The sequence below is a fragment of the Meleagris gallopavo genome, chromosome 4, assembly GCF_905368555.1.
Source record: "Meleagris gallopavo chromosome 4, MGAL_WU_HG_1.1, whole genome shotgun sequence".
NCBI classification, from domain to species: Eukaryota; Metazoa; Chordata; class Aves; order Galliformes; family Phasianidae; genus Meleagris; species Meleagris gallopavo.
Genome location: NC_139407.1, coordinates 5,466,775 through 5,489,080, shown reverse-complemented (window position 1 = coordinate 5,489,080; position 22,306 = coordinate 5,466,775). Strand labels below are relative to the sequence as shown.

The 22,306-nt window shown below is 39.3% G+C and overlaps 1 long non-coding RNA gene and 1 pseudogene across 2 annotated transcripts; both read left to right on the top strand.

Moving 5' to 3' along the window:
* Positions 1-30: 30 nt before the first annotated feature.
* Positions 31-21,221, top strand: LOC146544399 (uncharacterized). Of its 2 annotated transcripts, none has more exons than XR_014882816.1 (3): positions 31-814; positions 1,123-1,209; positions 19,081-21,221. It is a non-coding gene; the product is annotated as an uncharacterized LOC146544399 (long non-coding RNA). The 2 variants fall into 2 exon arrangements; XR_014882815.1 differs by lacking the exon at positions 19,081-21,221 and adding an exon at positions 7,620-8,657.
* LOC100540167 (tubulin alpha-1A chain pseudogene) lies at positions 3,852-6,672 on the top strand (annotated as a pseudogene).
* Positions 21,222-22,306: the final 1,085 nt, after the last annotated feature.

Genomic DNA, 22,306 nt, shown 5'->3' with positions numbered 1-22,306 from the left:
CGCGCCCCGCTCCTCGCGCTCCGCCTTGGGCGGGAACTGAAGGGCGCGGGAAGGCGGTTAGACGCAGGGTGCTGCTGATTTAGCTGTCACTGCAGTCTGCAGCATAGCAGACCTGAGGTGTGCTGGAAGCTGGGTGAATGGCACCTGGAGGAATGGCTTCCCCAGCAGCTTGGTGGAGGTGACCTGGGTCTTGGTTCTCAGGAGAACAAAGCTCCATATCCCCTCACGTCGCTATCCGTTAGATAGCTTCGCTCAACCGTGTTCTAACCTCAAGCACTGGAATGATGCAGTGGCGCCAGAGATGTCTGTATTTCCCATTTCGGTGTTAAATCTAACGACTGCTAACTTCTGCCATCCGTTACTGTTTCAGGATTTGCTTTCCGTGATTGCAAAGTGAAGTCAGCTAAGGAGTTAGCTGTTATTCGTTAGATATTTAAAAAGCAAAGAATTTTGAAGAACCAAGGAAAAACTTCTTAACACGTGACTGGCCAGGCTGAGATTCTGTGCCATTCAGAATAGCTACTTCAGGACACAGCCTTAAGGACTCAATTCCTTAATTTACCACACCTCCAAACCTACAGTTTTGCGGATACTTTTCAAGCCTCCTCATCCGTTTTTACTAAAATGAAGTTCCAAATAACCATCCTCAGTTTTACAAGTAAAACACTTCTAAGCTGAACACAAGAGCGACGTAGGAAGGGTAGCTCAAACAGCCCATAGTCTGAAGTGTGTGTTCCTGCTGTGTTAGTCTTCTGCTGCAAAAGAAGTGAAGGAAGTCATCGTGAGAGCTTCCGCATTTTGAGTCGAGGAGAAGGTAGGACCTTTTCACAACCTCAGTTAGGTGTTTTGCCTCTTAGAATATTTTGCATTCCAGCACTGAGTGAGATGTAACACAGGTGTAAAGTGAACTTGTGATGGGCACGTTTGAAGTATGCCAATACCTCACAAGGCAAAACTATACCAGAAAAAAATGCTTATCACCTGGATTGGTAGTTGGGCATTTTATAGTGTTAATAGCGAGAGGCCTCACAAGCCTGACTGGGAGGGCTGTTTCCTCTGTAGTACAGATGCAGCTCTTGTGAACGTTGTAGATCACTTTGTTTTTCATTCTTTTCTCCGCAGAAGCTATAAAAGCCTGAGAGCATCTCTCTTCCAGAGTAGTCTGCAGAGATACCGCAGGAAAGAAAGGCACAGTATCCAGGAGAAAAGGTAAGAAATCATCTCATGCTTTCCAGGCAGGTGCTGCAGCCACTAGATTATTGAGTAAGAGTAACAGTGTTTGGTCATATTTAAAATGAGAACTCATGTTGTCTGTGGATGTATACATTTATAGACGTATATATGTGTGGTGTAACTCATGCATTTTATATAAATGTTACAAACAATTTTGGAATGAGTACCTCAGGAGAAATGGGCTCAGTTGCCTGATCCTACCCCATCAGGCTTTAGCTGTGAGGCAGTTAGCTTGGTTCAGCTGAGAACGTCTTGGTGGTATGTTCAGAAATCTATCTCTGAATGACTGGATTGATAGAAAGAGCATTTCTGAGGTCAGAGGTATCTACTCTCAGGCAGTAGCTAAGAAGATGTTTTCACAACAACTCTTCTGAACTTAAGGTTTAATAAACTCTTGCAGTTACTCCTCTGTAAAGTCTTTATCCTCATCAGTTCTTCTTTGAATTTTAGAGATAGAGAGCTTGTGGGATCCCACAGTTACACCATGTAGGTCCTCTCCCCAAAGAAAACAACAGCAGAAAAAAACGTTTAAAATACTAAATGATCATTCAGAACACCGTTGTATTTTTTTCTCCCTGTAAACAAGCAATAATTCAATCTGTATCTACCTCCAAATAATTTGTTCTGATTTCTAAAGTCACGGACTTGGAAAACATGTATAACTTGATATTGCTAGTTATTTTGGCATTCCTTCTGTTAACAACTTGTAAGGCTGTAACATAAAAGACTTTTCACAAAACATAAGCAACTAAAGCAGAATATACAATGAAGTATGTTAGAGCCTTCTCCTTCCTACTGATGAACGGACTCTTACGTCTTTGCTGTCAGATAGTCTGTGCTCAGGTGTTCCAGAGTCCTGAGAGCTGAGTTTCCTGCAAGGCGTGATATAATCTGCTCTGCATTACCCATTTAATTGTGTGACACATAGAATTCATCTATTTTTCCCCACCCTTTTGTTTACATTCAAGCGTATTTTTAGATAATTTACAGGGTACCTAAGCAGTAAGGGATAGGTGTGCACAGTCTTCTCGTTGGTCTCCACAATGTACTGATGATTAGACCATGCAATATAAATATACAAATTCTGTTGCAGAGGAACATGCTACTGTGCTTCACTTGCCACAAGAGGGAGCCATTAAAATTCTTATCATTAAAAAAAAAAAGACAAAGAAGTATCTTAATCCATTCCTGGCCAGGCCATGTGTCCTTGTACACCATTCAGTGCAGCTCCTTTGGGAGAAAAGCTGCTTCTTAGCTTCGGATAACCTAGTCTTACTCTACGCAGTCTCAGCATATGTACCAAGTATGTTGGATTTTTGTTTGTCTGTTTTGTGTGGCTGTATGGACATACTGTGAAATTATGCTATTTTTAATTAGTTTTTAACAGTACAGTTTGAGTGAAAGTCTGGTTCTTAATGAGTTACTTCACAGAATTAGCAAGTTAAGCCTTAAATCATGGGCATGCAACCTGTTGGCCTACCTGAGCTGTGTATAAAAATATAATATAGTCGGTGTGTGTAAGTAACAAACCTTTTATGGTTTTTTTTCTTATTATTAAAAAAAAAAAAAAAAAGAGGGCAACAAAACTGTATAACTAGTGGGTTGGACATGTATGCCTTAAATAATCCTTAGGTCACACAGAGCCACTGGTCCTAGCATTATTAGCTTCTGTACGACAGCTCCATGTTTTCAAGTTCAGAGGAGAACGTGTCCTCCCTCCCATAAAAAACCAAGGATGAGCAAGAACTGTGGTGTACACAGTCAGTGTCAAGGATGAGGGATCTGCCTCCGGGAAGGTTGTGAGTGAGCAGTGCTGCAGCAGACTGCAAAGACCTCTGCAAAGCCTCTGCTGAGTCACCACCTCTCTGCTGACTGGGCTGCTAGGTTGGGCTGGGTTGCTGCCAGCTCTCCTTGCAGTTCTGTGAGGTAGGCTGTATACATCAGGATGAATGAGAAGAAAACACGGTGGGAGGAGAAAAAAAGTCTTGTCAGTGGAATAAAATTCGTAAGGATGTTGCAGGCCATCTATTTCCTGAGAAATCCTAGAGGCTTCGTGTTGCTTTGTATTGGGAATGTCTGGAATAGAACATGGATGAGGATATAAGTAGATGGTTGAGAAGGGCTTGGAATCACATATACCTTTTAGTGTAGTGATTAACATTATTTTGGCATCAACTCAGAGAGCCTTAAAATAACAACTCTTGACAGGAATGTAAACCTCACAGCTTGGTACTGTTGTAATCCAGCATTTTGAACCACTGTTTATTTAGATCAGGTATCTAGCAGTAGACTATGGTTTTTAAGTCGGCAGTAGGGTTTTACTGCAACCCCAAACCTGCCTCCCTTTTTGCTCTGAATTGAGTATAGGAAAACCATTCTGATTACATAAGTGTGCAATTTGACCCCTACCATCTGTCCTACTAATTTCCTTTGTAGTCCTGTGATTGTACAGAACTATAATTCAAGCAAGATCATTTGCAATTAAGCAAATGCAGTTAAGATTTATAGCTGACAAATTGATTATTATAAGTTACCTGGTTTACTGTGAAGCACAGCAGTGTATATTCAGCACTGTCATCAGGCTCAGTCCAGCTAAATGTATTATCCCAGGAAGTTAAATCTTCATTGATGAGATCAGGACTGGGACCTATTACTCACTCTTCCACCTGGAGCATCTCATCCATGGCAAAGAAGATGCTTCTACTAACTATTCTTGGGACAACCACACTATGGGTGAGGAGGTCAGCAATTCTGTTGTTGACGGGGCTTGTAAAATGGCTGACAAGTGGAGGCTCCAAGAGTTCCCCAACCTTTCACAACTTTGAGGAGGTAAAGGCTTGAGGTTCACTTCATGCCTTATGGAGCAGCTCTCTTTGGAGTACGGCCAGAAATCCAAGCTGGAGTTCTCTTTGAACCCAACCCCGCCCTACAACTTCATCCTCAGCACCCACACCTCTCTGGAACACTGACTGCTCCTTCATGGTGGACAACGAGGCCATCTTTAACATCTGCAACTGCAAGCTGGATATCGAGGATCCCACCTACACAAACCTCAACAGGCTGACTGGGCAGATTGCCTCATCTATCACTGCCTCCTTGAGATTGATGGTGCCTTCAGTGTTGACCTGACTGAGTTTCAGACCAGCTTGGTGCCTTTCCCACAGATACACTTCCCACTCACAAACTATGCAGCTATCATCTTGTCAGCAAAAGCTTACCATGCTCAGTCCTCAGATTTAGTGAATGCTTAAGGGAGAGCAATCCAATTATATTTAGTCGTAAGCAGTAGAGATTAAAAGGAACAAAAGCTAGATTTAGCATAGGCTAAAACAGCACTGAAGTCTAATTTTGGCTTTGGACTTGTGTTCATATTTAAAGCACTACTCTCAGACCTGCTTGGAGGTTTCCTTTCCATATGGCTTCCAACACAACAACACAACAGACTGAAACATCTCCGGAAAGCAGTGCAGAACCTGGTGTTCTACTGTGCCATTCCCAGCTAACAGATATGTAGCATCAGCACAGTTCACTCCCAAACACTTTAGCTTTCCAGCTATAAGCTTAATCAATTCAAGTGCAGCACAGTGCTGACACAGCTCTGCTGTTTCTAGTTCTGGAACCAGGCAAGTTTGATGCTTGCCTGTGATTACCATGTTGCAACACTGGCAATGCATCCAACTCTGTTTTAAGTCATCCCACTTCCTGTTCATGTCTTGATATGGTGAGCTACCATCAACAAGTGCCAAGGTAGAAAAAAAAAAGCCCATCCCCATGGGCTTTTTAAGGCATACTGAAAGATAGAAAGTACTGCCTAAGGCAAGCTTACACCCAGTAGCAGGAAACAACCCTATTTTCACCAGGATGACAGTGGGAGGAGGTAGTGTCTGGCCTTTGCCTTTGATGCAGACCTACTGAAGCCTTGGGCTCACCACCCCTTTCACACCAGGTGACCTTAGTGCAGTAACCTAGAGCAGACATCACTGGGAAACTGCAGTCATTCACACCACAGGAAGAAAATGACATGCTTCCTCAACCTTGAGGAGCCAACATTATTTCTCAACTTCATTTCTCTAGAGCCTGCAATTTTTGTTCTGATATGTAAGGATATATGAGCAATTTAGACAGCTTTAGTATCAACAATGAGGTTTAAAAAGAGGTTAATGGGCCAGAAGCTGGTGAATGCTTCATTCACAATAGGATTTTGACTTCAGTAGCTTTGCTCTTTGCTGTTCAGAAAAGTTAAGGTTTGTCTGTACTGGGATGTATTACTTTTCACAATTCACAAACACAGCTTTTAAGGGATGAGAGATACTCATAAATACACTGAAACTGCCTTTCATTACCTGCACATTGTAGCATATCAGCTTTATAAGCCTCAACTTAATGATCAGCACAATAAGAACCTTAAGCAGTTTTCACATGATACGGCAAAAAATAGTCAAAGCCTCTGTCTTGCAAATGTTAGTAATTATTATAGTTACTAACTATATTATATCTGTACTTCATTGTATGCAAATGCAATGTTATGACCAGAACTCATCGTAATTGGCTCAGAAAAAATGTTGGCAGCTGTAGCTTTACAACACCGTAGCAAGTTCTGTTATGTGGAGACTCCTGTGACTTTCAGCTGAGCAGGTAAGATTAAGCCATTGGAGGAAATAGGCTACAGATTTTTGTCAAACATTGTGGCTATTTATAATTGTGACATTTCAGAAACGTCGTGGGAGAGCATCTGCTATGTAGATCTTGTTAAAGAAAAGATCAAAGATTGGTTATTTTATTTGTTTCTTCCCCCCCCTACCCCCCCCCACGCACACCTCAAAGACAAGGACTGGAGCAATGAGGTTGGTTTCCTAAATAAAAAAGTTACTTTTTTACAATTCTCAGTTTAGCCCTCTTCATACTATGCAGCCTTTTTAATATGATAAAAGTATTTTCTGATGTGGGTCAGATTCTGATAGAAGCACCCATTGGGCTGATAACCAAGAATCCAAAGGAAAGTGAAAGAGCTGAGAAGCCTGCAGTGTATTATTTCCTATGTATGTCAGAAAAAAAAAAAAAAGGTAAACATAAAGATCCAGATTTGCATTTCAGATGGGAGAGCTGGATGTGCAGCAAAGGATCTTCTTAAAACTCCTGTGAAAAGTGGGCTCCAAACTCAGCCAGTTACGTGATAGCTGATAGCAATTGCTAGAGGAATAAGAAAATTGGGTAAATAAACCTTCATCTGTGTGTTCTTACAACCCACTGCTCAATTTTGCAGTTTCTTGTTTCACATTCACCATCAACATAATAGCTTTGCAGTGTGGCAAAGCCATTTTCCTTCTTTCTGACCCCAAATCTGTGTCTTCATAACTGTTTAGTCAACAGTGTGTGTAAAATACTTTCTGAGTTGACATCATTCATTAAAAAAAAATAATCATCATCCAGAATGAGACAGCTAAGCCAACAGAAATATAATTTGAAGTAGACAGGAGGTTTGTTATGAATGTGTGTACGTATGCTTGAATACAGTTATAGAGCTCATCAACCTACTGTTGGTGTGTGTGCAGTTATAAAACACACAGTTGACTGCACAGTGATCACATTAGCAACTACATGCACAGTGTTATATACAAGTATTTTTCTGTGGTATGAGACAAAACTGAAAATGTCCACAAGACACAGCTGTTGTCCTGAGAGACCTTCAGAATTGTAATCATTATAGGAATTGCTATTTTTTTTTTTTTCCTTTAGAGTAAATCATGGTGATTCAATCACATGGCTGATAATGGGAATATGAGATGAGTAGTTAAATTTCTATAAACCAAAAAAGACACTAACCTCTTGAAGTTTCATTTTTTTTTAGAGCAGATGAAGTACTGTATGATCCAGCAGCATCTCTGATGAACAAGTAATTATCAGTAATTCTTAAATCAGTCTTTTATCACAATACTAATTAGTGTCATTATTTTATTTGAAGAAAATGTTGTTCTGGAGGGAAGTTTAGCTCCAAGTTCTTCCCCATTCCTCATTGTCTGCATTTTTGCAGTAATTATCATGACCTTGTTCCTTCCTGTTAGTGTGAGTATCTGTGCATTACTGCATTACACTGGGTGCACATAACAGAAGTGCAAACTACAGTGCTTAAGTATGGTCCTGTGTCAAAGGGATGTGTCATCAGTCTTGTTTAAGTTGAGTATTTCACAGTGCAAATGCAAAGGGCTAAAATAATCATGTGCTTGTATTTGGAAATGTTAAAAGATTAGTTCAGCTGTATTTGTTAAATAGTGGAAAGCTTATAGAGTTTGGGTAGTACCATTCTGGTTATTTAGAAGCCCAGAATTTAAGTTGTCCTTGATGTATTTTTTGGGGCAGTTTGTTAAATTTGACATGTTTTTATGCAGTTACCACTTGAGAAAGAAGATGAGGACTGAAAAGAAGTGGCTCGATTGTTTGCCAACTCACTTTTAGGACTCTAAACTTCTCCGTGGCCGTGAATTGCCCTTTAAAGCCACGTGGTTTATATGAGGTAACCATTCAGAACTGTCTGCTTATTTACACTGACACTTTAGCAGAGGTGTGATCAGCACCGTGTTGGAGTCAGTTGTGTCACAGACTGTAGGCATCACTTGTAGAATGGTTGAAAATAAAATTGCAGTTCAAACTGGCTTCTCCTTAGTTTCAAAACTGTCACGAAAGCAATCTGTTCACACAGTACTGCTATACATCAGGCCTGGGTGCAGTTAGGATGTGAATAAGGGTGCCATTGAACAGCACAACGTATCTTCTGTCATATGACACTGAGAACACATCAATCTGTGCAGTGTAAATGGGCTCAAGCAGGAGCTGCAGCTCTTTTACGTGGTAAATCTGTTCTTAATGTAGTGTTTTAGAATTAAAATACTGAAAATGTAGGTGTATGGAAGCTTTCAAGACTTCACAGACTGAATAAGGAAGCTAAAGTTTATTTGCAATTTTGGTCCAATACTTGCATGCATGAGGCACATCAGTGGATCTAGTCAAGAGGTTCATTCTCTGTGAGCCCCCTTAAATAAAATTCCTTTAAGCAGATATCAACTTGGTGAAAACAGGAATCTGATCTGTGAAAAAAGCTGTGTGAAAGCTGGATGTGAAGTAGTGCTACCACCACAAACTCAGCCAAGACTTCTTTCTTTTGAGGACCAGGGCCCACGTGTGAAAGTTTTTGTCTCCCTAAAGAGCACAGGTTGAGTGCCCAAAGTTTCTGTAAAATCCCTGTGTAGTTACAGAATGAAATGGAAATTTAACACTTACCTTCACTGACCGAAGGGTTGGGCTCCTGCTGCTTGGCCTCTAGCTTAAGATCAGTTTAGAGTTAGTTTTGTGCAATGCTTCAAATACTTCTTGGAGGACAAAAAAGAATCTGTGAGATGAGAGTATCCCAGCCTTAAAATAGCATTTCAGTACAGATTTAGGCCAGAATATTAGAGTGTTGGGTGTCTGAATGGAAGGTTGTATCAGGTTTAAAACCTACTTAAAGACCACTCTGTTAACTGAATGAGGTAAAAGCAAGTAATAAATGTAATAAATTGGAGCTATGGCCCAGAAGTCAGATAAATGCCCTCCAAGACAGGCTTGGTTAGTGAATGATTTTACAATGATACCATGACTGAAAATTACCATAGAATTCCATACTTCTATATATATTGCAAATTCTGCACTGCTTTGTATGTCTAAAGGAGTCTCTTTCTCTTTGGAACCTACTTTGATGTGTATTCACTTTTACATTTTTCATCTTCAAAAAATGGTTTGTTAAAAAAATGATTAGGGATGCCTGTCCTGTTTGCTTTTGAGGAAAGCACTGTATATTGAGATGAGCTTGTTTTTCCGTGTTAGTTCTTATCTTGGCTGGTGCTGCTTCCCATCTTCATCAGCAAACTTCAGTTTCTGCCCACATCATGAATGAAAACATTAAGGCAAGACACATTCTAAAATGGAATCTTCCAGAAGTCATTTCAGTCTTCCCCCTCATCTGACTAATTCCCATGTCAGTGCAAATCAATGTGTTCCCTTTTGCCTCTTCCTTACCTTCCTCACATTTCTTCTATTCATTTCCTTCATTATGCCTAACTGATACTCCATGCAGAGCAAGTCAGTGTCTGAAAGTAATGGAGACAGCTAGCAGGTGCTATCCTCTCAACATGTATGGGTCAGAGTGAGTAATGATGGGCAGAGATTGATGAGGGCAGACTTCCCTGTCAGAATTGTTGGTATGTTACTTGAGCTTCAGGTTTTCAGCAGTCCCAGTCACATTTATGTGCATCTACCTGGATCCCTGTCAGCTTGTCATAGCATCTACCACTTGTCTTTTCCACACTGTTATTTAGGAAAATCATTCTGCCTCGTGGCTTTGAATTACTGAAAATATGTTATTTTGCTTCTTGGAATCTGTCCTCTCTGCAAGCATTTACGTGGAACCACCCAGAGCCTTAAAAGTACTTTATTTTAATAAAGAAAAAAATGTAAGAAATGACACCTGTGCTGTGCTGCCTTTCCTCTCTGATACACGAGCTTGGTCTGTCCTTGCAAAAAGGTTCATTACTTTTCCTCCACATAATGCAGGACAATCTATGAGAGAAGCTATCAAAAGTGTTTGTCTTGATCTCATGATAGTATTAATAATTAGATAATAACATTACTTTGTGGTTTTGTCCTCTTTTAGCAGGACATCTGTTCTGTTATAAGGTAGCAAGTATTCTGACATCGTGGTAGGCAGGAGTCCAGTGGTGTTTCTGTTCTTAACACATGTATCAGTCTTTTGGCTGACCTTGATCAGGTGTTCCAGTTGATGTTGGAATCATGGGTGGAGTCAGTCTTCTGAAACATTACAAATGTGGGGCAGAGTCAGACCTAGTTGGATTCTGGTCATGAAAGGTGATGCTACGTAATGGTTACGTGCATGAATCTGTTGTTAAGGTCAGTGCATGTCTCATGGCCCCTTGTAATTTGTAAAATGTCAGTTATGAGAATATTGCACAGTGAGCTTGCCTTGTGCATCTTTGGTGCAGTATTTATTAGTCATCTCTTTCTGGAACCAGTTGAAAGATTCCCATTAGGCTCTGAGGTTCTGAGGATCAGAACTGGACCATTAGGATCAGTTCTGAGATTCCCTTTAGTGTGCCTGAATACTGGGTAAAATAGAGGCATATTTATTGACTGACAAGCATTCTTTTTTATAACTTGAATGTAACCACTGCTGCTGACAAAAATGGAAGTTTCAGCATACTCTGGTAGCAAAACTACACACCCAGAGCCTCTGGAGAGCTTATAGGTATTCACATGGACTATTAGTTGCATTAAGAACACCTCATCTACTAATTCTTAATGATAAGGAAGTCTTTGGCAGATACCTACTGCAATGTTGCCCAAGATAGTCTGCACTGGAAACTAATTCTAATCAAATCCCTGCCTGAAAACTCTCAGCTGGTTTATATCCATCCTTAGGCAGAGCTCCACGTATTCCCACGGCTCTCTCACTGACAGAGCACCTCGCCCTCTTCCCCTTCCCAGTCTTTCCTTCCTAAAGATACTTTTTTTCCTTCCATATTTTGTTTTAACCCACGTCAGTTTGATTTCTTTCCCATTACCTGTAATTTTGCCTGCCTTGAATTCTTTTGCCTGTTTAACATTCCCCCCTCTTTTTGCCCGTGTTCCACTGTCCCCATCCTCAAGAGTCTCTCTGTCTACCTTCCTCTGCCCTCTCTTCCTTTTTCACCATTTTGACTGTTGGTGTCTTCTGATCAGTAGGTATCTGCAGCCACAGAAGATCCACACCTCAACAGACATGCTGTGATGCCATTCCCTTAGCCCCTCAGATGTGTTTTTTTCTTCTCTTGTCTTCCATGGCTCTCATATTCTCACTGTTGCTCCTTTACTCTGTCATATTTATTGTTTCTTCTCTTGTCTGTGGGACAGACATCCAAATTACCTTTTGCTTTCTGGTTTTCAGATACCCAGCATTCAGATAATGCAGCCACAAGTTCACCGTAGGAGCTGCTTTCTGGACTCACTACTGAATAGTGCTTAATGGCTACTGCAAAATAGTTCACAGCTAGTAAGATTGAACAGTAGGAAAGAAGCCCAGATATGCTCAGACTATCCTTCTCCTTGGACTGGTAAAGAACGAGTAAGAATTACTTGAAGAGAAATTAATGGTTAGTGACAATGCTCACATCCAGTTATGGTGAGTTAAATGGACTTCCCAGCCTGGAAAACTTTGCTCTGTGTTCCAGTGCCTGTCTTTTGTAGAATCAGCACCTCTCCTAAGCAGATCACATGAAATTTCTAGGCAGTAGCCTAAGTCTAATTGTAAGCATTGCTGAGATGAATGGACTCAGAAGCTGTGGGGTTTTTTTTCCACTTGTTTTTAGTGAATTATGAGCTAAAAGAGCACTTGTTTCTAAATTTGCTTTATGACTGCAACCATAAGATAAATTAATGTTAAACTCCCATCTGCTGGTCCCATCTGATATTCAGTTCAAATTACCACCTATTAGACCTAACATTTGATCTCAGACTGGAAGTCCATTCACTCTCATTATAGACTATCAAGTTCTTGGCCATCAAGTAATTAAGCTGAAATAAACAGAAAAAGCTTACATTTTAGTCAGGTTGTCATGAAGCAAAACCTCTTTTATAGTCTCAGAGAAGTTATTACTTAAGCTGCTAAGTAAAATTATGAGGACAGTTCTGTATTTTTAGGAATACAACAACAACAACAAATAGGATGCAGTATATCAGGCAGGTGCATCTGTACTCTGCTAGTATAAGGAGGACCTAAAGGAAAGGTGTGTTCTGGGCTTGGTTTTCATAGAGTTCTATTTCTTCTCACACTCAAGTATTCATGTACCCAGCCTGACCACCACGTCTACAGCCAAAGAAGCCACATGGGCAGTGTGATAAAAATGTACCTTTTTGAAGCCATCCAGATCACTTCACATGGTGGCAGTGACACGTGCCACTCTGTGTGGGCTCACTCTTTAATAGCTGTGATATCCCAGCAGGCTTTTTGCTGGACATCACAGCAACGCAGGAAGTCACTGGCTCAGTATCAAAGCAAGGGAAAAAAAACCAACATAGAAAACTGTGTTTTGATTTACGAGACAAATATGCACATGTTCAGAGCAGTTGGTGCACACATTTAACCCATGCTTAGAAGTTTGCTTCTCCTTTTAAAATAGAAAAATAAAAAATATAAAACTATTTTTGTTCTTTATGTTACTCCTGCGGCCTGATACTTTCTGTTTTTCAGTCAAAGAACACATTTCTGTTGCAGGAGTTGCAAGTTCCCTTAAAATAGCATTTGCTGACAACATACCATTACTATATCACATGCAAATAGTCTGCAATCCATTGTTCCCAAGTGATGTTCATCACCAAGCATTGAAATTATTGAATTGATTCTTCATCGAGGCTGATGAGAACGAAGACTAACTTTGTCCAACTAAGGGGAATAACAAAAAGATAAGAGAGTGCAGAATAAAACCCCATGTTTCTGAAGGGAAGTGACATTTTGCTGAAGACATTGTCAGTCTCTGTAGTCATAGTGTATGACTGATCTCCAGAAGACAAACATTTAAAAGGAAGTGCTTCAGGTTTGCAAACAACCATGAGTCATGGGTAGAAATACAGAAAAGTAGTAAAAACTAGCAGTGGCAGAAAGTGGATATTAAAAATAATACAAATGAAATCTGAGATCTAATGATTGAATGCTCCTTAATTTATTTCATTTTATCTAGGTTTTCTAGAAAGATGTTATTCTGAATTTGAGCAGCCATTTGTTCAACTTTATCCACTCCAAAAAGGATGAATAGCTTGTTATCCAAAATGATAATATATTCAGATAAGGGAATCTACAATATATGTGAAAAACCGATCATATCTTTAAATTTTTGAATGAGTTCTTACGTGTTTTCAAGTGGAATGGAGTCTGATTTTAAATGACTTTATAGCTAATTCTGCAAAGGTATTAAAAGGAGTCTCCTGTAGTGCATCTGTTCTTTGCTCTTTCTCCCAGAGTTTGTAGTTTGATCTTCACAGCACTCTGAATAAGATCCACTCGTACAGATAACTGATTGCTTAGCCTGGCATCGAGTGAAGGATACAGATCAAACTTACCATGTGGAACTGTGGAATCATTTCTTTCTCCCCTGGAAAGGCTGAGTAGCTGGCAGTCATGCCTCTGGGGGTGAAAGCAGGTTGCAGATGGGAGGTGTGATGGCAGCTGTTTTTGCAAAGATTGCCCTCCCTGAGATTTCCCATGAAACAAATTCCTGCATGAGTGCAACTTACTGCCCTGCACTCAGGCTTCCTTTTCTTTTCACTACATGCTGAATAAAATAATGAGTAGTAACATTTATTTATTTAATATCCAATATATGGAGAACATATTTAACAAAGTCTGAATACGTTTTTTAGAAAGGGCAAACCTTCCATTTCAATCAGAAAGTACCTTGGTCATGGCTGCTTTGCTAGCTACGTGTCACTGAATATTCTGATACTGTTTGCATACTGTAGAAAATCCTAAATTCCTAATTTTAGTGTGTTCGTTGATCTCCAGGGAGAAATGTACTTTGTCTCAGATGGCTGCAAGAAAACTTAACTTTCAAGATACAGAAAGGAAGGTAAAGGCACTGACCATGGGCAGGGAAGCTTATGGTGCCTGGTAAATCTGCTTGGCCTGCTGTTGTGACTGCTGTGTGCTGCACAGAGCAAATGCAGACACCAGCCTGAGTCAGGGGGATTCGTCCTGTGTGAGCCAAGAACATGCACTTTGCCCTCTGTGCCTCCTTTTTGTTTGATGATTAGTGACCACAACTCAGCTCCCTGGGGAAAAATGAGGGCAGCCTTCAAAATGTTATCCACATACATGACGTTTTGTAACCTAGCAATTATATTTAATGCAGCATTTCATATTCCCATTAGTAATTCAGTCATTTTACACATAAAATGCATCTGCATTTTCAGATTTGTTATTTAGGCTTGGGGATCTATTATTCTCAGGTTTGCTTTTTCTTCTCTTTTTCCTGAGTCTCTCTTTGTCTTTGCTCATTCTGTCTCAATTCAGTGGTTTTCTGGTGCTGGGCACCTGGGTTTTTTATATCATATGGATACATTTGAATAATTCAGTGGATGTGAGAATCTTGCTTGAGCATGACAAGATCAAATGCAAATTGGCAGCTCGTAGCAGTGTCCCAGTTTGTGTTTACTAAGGTGTGTTTCTTTGACTTTGCATTTATAAAGGGAAGCTCAAAAAAGATGTTAGGTAGTCTTCTCACTGCAGATTTCATATGAGAAGGAGTCTTGAATTAAGACAACTTGATAGAAATTAATCCTCTGAAAAAAAAATATAAGCAGGTAGTGTAGTTTAAAAATGCAAATAAATATCCTGACAGGAGAGGAAAATGAAGTAACCAAGGTACAATAAGAAGCATTTACAGAAACATCACTAAAATAGGCATTCAGACAGTATCACATGTATATAACTGGAAGGAGAGAAAAAAACAACCTTTAACCAGGGAGGCTGCTTGGGCCCAGCTGAGGTCTTGAAGCTCTGAAATGATACAGTTGACTTAGCTGATAAGGAAAATGCAGGGAAGATGAATAGAAATGAAAGGGAAGAAAATGCTAGAATCACATAATCATTTCTGTTGGAAAAGACCTTGAAGATCATCGAGTCCAACCATCCACCTGAGACTACACATCCACTGCTATCATCCACGTTGCCTGGAAATGTCAAATTGCAGATTGGTTTAGAGGAGAATATGGGATAATGGGGATATGGGGAACACAGGGAGAAAAAATAGGTGAAATTGTGAAATTATATGGGTACCTTCATAGATTGTCAGCAGAAAAAGTAACAGGAAAAAAGAAACAGAGTTTTGAGTGTTTTGTTTGTGTTGGTGGAGTTTTATTTCTCAGGAGAAGAGTAAGATAGAAAGAAGGATGTGAATAATTCACTGTAGTCCCAGCTAACTGAAATTCTTCAGTATCTGTGGACTTTAATATGTGGACTCCTCATCAGTTATTCCCTGATGGACTTTAGAGCCATTTAGGACTTTTCTCCAGAGCAAAGAAGAATAATGTATTTTGTATTATTGGATTCAGAAATAGAATAACGTGGAGGGGGAAAAAAAAAAAAAAACAGTAAAAAAAAAATCCCCAAAACATTTTACATTCAGAAGTCAGATTAAGTGATGGATATTATTGGCATTTATTTGGAGCAGAAATATAAGGCAGCCAGTTTTGATTGTGCCTGTCCGTGAGCAGCCACACTTCAGACACATCCTCCACTGGGTCATGAGCCATTTGTATCTCTGCTTTCAGTCCCACCTTTGGAAGAGCTGGGATTCTCGATTTGGTCTATAAACTATTTAGATTGTGCCAATGCTGCAGTTGTAACAGCTGAATAAGAGAGGCTAGTTATTTACCAGCACTGCTGCCATTCTTCTGAATTCAGCCTTCAGGCAGATTTTCAATAAATGATGAGAATGTGAGAGGTAACAGCGTGGAGTACTGAAGAACTGCCTGTTTTGCAGAAAAGGAGAAGATAAAAAAAGCAGTAAAGATAACTTGCTTAGAATAAGTTTTATTTTGACAACCAAAGCACTTTTATTGAAGTACTGTGCTGAGATGAAGATCTTCAAGTGTGTATTTACATCTCAGTTCCAACTACCAGGAATCTGATGAAAGCAGTCTCAGCTGGTTGGTATGTGTGAATAGGTTTTAATGCTCAGTGCTCTGATTTTTAACAATATTAACTCATAGAGAGTTTTGTTCTCATTCAGTAAGAATCAAAGTCAGACAGAGAGCTGTGTCTTACGAGTGGCATTCCCACACTTGTGCCATGTTTCTGGGTTTTATAACATTTAGTTACTAGAATTTTCCTGTTGACTTCAGAGAAAGTTGGACTGGACTCTTAATGCTTGGTACATGGAACATTTTATTCACGTTGTTGACATTCTAAATAAAAGTTCTGTTTCATTTGTTTCATAACACAGCTTATGTGTTACTGGCTCACCATCACAAAAGTCAAGCATATTGTTCCTACTTCGATACGCATCTGCTGATGTTTTATTAGCAGGAGGGTGAAAATATTACCGCCCTTTATGTGTCACTTTTTCCTCTGGAGGAGTCAGGAAAAGCTTAATAAAATTCGAGCTACTGTAGTAAATAGAGGTACTGTGATGCGTAATGCAGCAATGTCTACAAATGCCTTTCAGCTCATGTTTTCATAGGAAATGGAACTTTATTCTGAACTTATTGAAATTTGTAAGAGTTTTATTACTTCAGGTAAGTGGATTGACATAAATGCAGGACGAGCAATAGAGACAGTGTTAGACTAGTGACTGCATACAGCCCATAAAGGACGATCTAATTGATCCAATTGATTATGGGTTTTTTGTACAGTATGGTTTTTTGTGATTCTTCAACAAACTAGGAGGTTGTTTCCATATCCCGGTGACTTTTTCCAGTGGGTAGTTAAAAGACTGTATTTTAATCTGTTGACAGTTATGGATACCATTATTATTTCTCAGTTGTATTAGAACAGTGCCATCAGTTTGTCCTACTTAGGCTGTTTTGTTGAAGTCACATAAGGATTATTTGAAACAGCTCTTGGACATTTGCAAGTCATTCTCATTTGTAAAGGTGAATTATAGCAGCCCTTGGTCCATGTAGCTCATGGATGCCCTCAGGAAAAGAAACTGGAGTTTTAGAGTGCTTTAAGAGGAGTAGTAGTGATCAGGCAGATTTCCTTATTGTCTTGATAGTTTCTATATGTTCCTTAGATTTTGATTAATCTTTGAAAGCAGAAAGAAATATCACCACAAAATATCAGTCTGTATTAGGAAGTGGAATTTTACAGTGCTAGTGATTCAAGAGGCTGAGTTGTATTTGCAAATGTAGCTGTCAAGTCTATTTTGTAGACCAACTGAGCATAACCTGCAACATTTTAACTGGCCATTGTATTGAGAAGTTGCAGAATCTGGACACATATAAGCAACACTTTAGTTATCTGTAGTGAGCTTTTGCTAAATATCCATTTTAATGAATTTCAAGACAACTCTTTCTCTTCCAAAATAGAAAACTGTAAGAAACCATTTCCATTAACAGCTTGCTTAATGATGCACCAAACTTAACAACAACAGATCTGAGTTACCATGTGGTTAATAAAAGCCATATAACTGCACCCCAGGGAAGAAAACTGAGAGAGTTGATTATTTTTTTTTCCCCTGCTTCTTTCTCTCTGGAATACTACAATAACTGACAGTTAGATCATTTAAGTTAAAGGTTTGCTGTATAGCTTGGAGTTCTTCAGAAGGTTTCAATGTGTCTCATAACATTTCCAATGAAGTCCTGAGCTGGTTGTATTCATTGGTGCAGTTGACTGGAGTTTTGCTTAAGTATAGGAAGAATACAGGACTTGAACTGATACAACCTAAAGTTACATTTGTTCCTTTTAATTCTCCTTTGTTTTTCAGTTTTCCTGGATGTGTTGAGTCATCTGATCAAATTTTGTTGTTGCAAAAAGTGGTAAATTTGGAATTACTTGCCCAAATGTAGTGGAAGGTTTTAGCTTTCCCACAAAGTAGCTGCACTTCACAGATATGGAGCACAGCAAAGGCTTCATGAATATGTCGTAGGAAAATAATTCGGGTCTTGCCAGTTCATATCCTCATTTTCTGTTATTAGAAGCAGCAGTTTTAACAGTGCTCTTGAGAGGAGCACTTCCTAGTTCCAAGGCCTGCACAGGAATTCTGTGCCTGCCTAGCTCCATGCTGGATTATGACTTTATTTTGCACTGTTTCTCCTTTCTACTTCAGTGTGCTGTGGGACTGAAACGAGCTGCATGCATTTGGCAGGCACACCTAGGGTCACTGCTATGGCTCCAGGCTATAAAATTTGCTTTGTTTAGATACAACATGAGAGCATTAGTCTTTAATTAAAGAAAGCTTCTTGCCATAGTGACTGTGAAGAAAACCTTGACAAAGTCAATGTGAATGCCTTGGCATCGGAAGACATCTATAAGTATCCAAAATGTGATATATATATTTATATATTTTTTGGGGGGGGGGGAGGAGGGCGTGGGACTGGCAATATTTTCCTTACTACAGTCCTGTTTGAAAATAGATTTTTACTTTTGTTGATGCTGTCTTTGTGTTTGCCATGTTAAACCTTGAGGCTTGTCAAACTGATGAATCCCTTGTGTAATTTCTACAGACTTCCCTGGAGCTTTTCCAGTGCTATTTCAGGAGAATCTCAAACGGTGCATAAAAGCTTTCCCTGGTTGGAGCTCTCTCGTTCATGGAAAAGATGACTGTAACTTGGCCTTTAAGCCTTTGGCTGTTCTAAGAGCCATGTTCTCCACCAAGCTTCATAGTGTGTATTACTGGCATAAATGTAATTAATAGTGATTAAGACTGGTGTCACATTTTGTGTCTCATCACAATCAGTTTGGAACAACAGCTCTAGGATCCACCCTTAGTCTTTTTATGAGGCTAGTGAAGATGCTTAGCTCACAAGTGGAAACACCCACATTCTGTGAATTAGCACTTTTAGCCCTTGAATGCTAAAAAATCCCTGACTGATCTAAATAATTTTATGATTAAAAGGGTAACATATACCTAATGCACCTCTCTTTTTGTGAAGGGAATTAAGCACAGTTGTCCTTTTCCTCCTTCCCCCAGTGGGAATCTGTTACATAACAAAACAATTCCCAACTTCACATACTTAGCTCTCTAAGACTCCTCACCTCCACTCCTTGATGCTGATCTGATATATCCATCAGAGAGAAACCATTTTCCCTTTCTTTTTTTTTTAAACCAGTTTCAAAACCCACTGGTGAGCAACTCAACTGCTTAGACATAAGAGGATACGAACTTCTGGTCGATACGTGTGACAGTGAGAAGGCTGCTCAGGAGTGACAACAACTTTGTTTTTGCCTGTCAGCAAAGAAAGAGTAAGAGGGAGGAAAGGAGAAAGACTGATCGAATCTACATGATAAGAAGAAATGAATAGACACGTCCTTTCTTCTCTCTCATCACTGGCTTGTGGGTTCATCAAGTACCAGAGAGCTTGTTCCAGGAGAAAGAATGAGAGTCTGTAAAATTCAAAGTACTTTAAAATTATTTTTGTTTCAGTAAGTGCTTTAGAACATTTTATATCTACACGTATTTCCAGGCTGCAGTAAGGAAGTCTAGCCTTTCCAATGTGGCAGCACTCTTTAGACTCACTTGTTTCTCTAGAGAAAAATGAAGTAAACACTTCAGGCTGAGGTGTTTATTTTTCTTCTCAGCTACCAACTCGATAGCTGATTTGGTACACATAATTTCACAGGTATAGCTAAAATCCTCTTGTATCATTTCAGGTGTAAAGAAATGAGGACAAATCGAGAATCTCCCTAATTTTGAGAGACATGATAAGATTTACATACCTCATTAAAGCCGAGGTTTTGGCTTTGTTATCATTCATTTGTGTGGGATCATCTCAAATAATTCTTTTGTTTGCTAATCCCCAGTCCAGTTAAATATTATTTGAATGCAGACCTGCTTCTTGATATGAAGATTCCTGGAGATATGCCCCTTACTTAAATTTGTATTTTTACTTCAGTTCTCTTTACTCCATATCTTATTTTAACTGAAGTTAAAATTTGACCTTGGAAGGCGCACAGAAAGATTTTATTTTTCAATCCAAAATCCATCTTTCAGTGACTAGTTCCAGTTTCTGGCTATTCAAACAAATGCAATTTCTGGAAGAGAAGAACTGAAAATTAAGAGCAACTTTTCACAGAACCGTAGGATCCTTAGAGTTGGAAGGGACTTCTGAAGGCCATCTAGACCAACACCCCAACAGTGCATAGGGACAACACAGCTACATCAGGCTGCCCAGGGCTTTATCCAGCCTCACCTTGAAAGTCTCCAGGGATGGAGCATCATTCACATCACTGGGCAAACTGTTCCACCCTCACTGTAAGATTATTCCCTTATATCCAACCTGAATCTACCCTCCTGAGCTCGAAGCCATTTCCCCCTTATTCTGTCTCCACAGACCCTGCTAAAGAGTCTATCCCCTTCTTTCCTGTAGCTCCCCTTTGGATACTGACAGGCTGCTCTGATGTCACCTCTCAGCCTTCTCTTCTCCAGGCTGAACAGCCCCAGCTCTCTCAGTCTGTCCTCCGAGGAGAGGTGTCATGCTATATCATTCTCACAACAGAAGATTCGCATAACAAGACAGTCTTTTTCTGTAGTGATGAGTGGAAAAAAAGGCTAACAAGATTGCACACAACTACTTTCCGGGACTTCTAATATTAGTTGTAAATGGTTACTGGCAATGGCTTTATCTCTCATTCACAGCTTTTATTATTTAAAGAGAAATTCTGCTACCAAAATAAAATCCATAGGTTTAGGTATAACGGGTATCCTACAAGAAGTTTTAAATAACTCACTAATCTTTCACTTGTCATTTTCCTTTGCAATAATATCATTGATACCGTTATGATAAAATGATGTTGATAGCAATGAGTCAATAAAAACAAGAAGACAACCCACAGTGTCTTTCAAAATCAAATCAAGCAACTTATACCAAGGGAAAAACGAATTCATATTTCTCTCACTGGTGTAAACAGAAGTGGATTTGTTGCTATAAATAGAGCAAATTAGTGCAAATGAGAACATAATCAGTCTTGAAACATTCAACTGGTTTGAGCAGCTGCCAAATAAAATCAATTTATGTGCTGTGTAATAGCTTAGGAAAAAAATATGCTGAGATGTTCGGTGTCCAATGTTTCGAAATTCATTTTTTTCATTGTAACAATAACATCATCTCTTTATAAAGGCAGCTTTTTCCCACACTGATAGATGTATTCCCACACTGATGCATAACCTAGAACTGTTACCACTACATCCATCTTTCTCATTCAATTTTGTTTTCTGTGATGTAAAATAAAAACGTTGGATGTAATTAAAATATTTAATAACAAGTCATCTACGAAAACAAAAGTAATATGGATTCATATACTTTAAAATTAACGGCCTTCATAATTCTTTTTAATTTTGGCAGTCAGAAGGGTAAAACTTCAGCGGCGATGTGCAAGAAGTTAAACATGAAGTATAAATTATTTGGGAAATACATGAGAGAGCAATAAAAGCATGGAACTTGCTGAGATTTCTTATATGGCAGCAATACAAAATGGCTGTGATTTACCCATTAGTTCCAGAAGCTTGAGAAAATAAGAAAATCGTTAGGAAAATACCAGTGCAAAGAGAGGTCCTTCTCTGAGTACTTGCTCGGTACCAAATCAATTCAAGAAGTGCTGTTTTCCAAATGCCACTTGTTTTCTGGCAGCTGGTTTTCTTAGGTTTAATCCATGTGAATTTGTAAATCAGGTCTGGTTTTGGCCTGATGGTTTGTCAGTTGTTGTTTTGGGTGTTAACTCTTGGATTCTTACGGAAGTTTGCATGGCTCTTTGCCTAGCAGAAGAGGTGCTGGTTATTATGGTGATGTCAGTAAGAAATAACTGGTAGTGACAACAGTCCACTGTAAATTTCTGGTGTGTTACTGAAAACTTATTAGATGTAAACCAAAGCCATAATATTTCAGACTATCTCCTAGAAAATATTACGTCTTTAACTGCTGTTAAGAGCTTGCAGCGTGTGGCAATGAGTTCATATAAAATGTATCTTAATCCTCGTGTCATCTTTGCTCATTTTAATGGTGATATATACACTTGGATTGTAGAGCCACTTGTATTTCTGGGGAATAGGTTATTATTGTTATTAGATTTAAAGCTTCGTAGTTGTCTCAGTTTCAACTCAAATTTTAGCTGGAATATAATAACCATTCTTAATTGTGACTTAAAAGGAAGTACTGCAAATGACCTCTGAACAGGGAGAGAGATGCTGGATGAACTAACACAGCAAGTAAGAAACATTTTCATTTCAAACCACTGCTCTTTAAGCACAGCCTGTATGAACAACTCCAGAAAAGCTGGAGATTCAGCAGCTGTCCACCTACAGTTTCAGTCAGGGCAGGCAGTTCTCCTGCAGAGGCACTG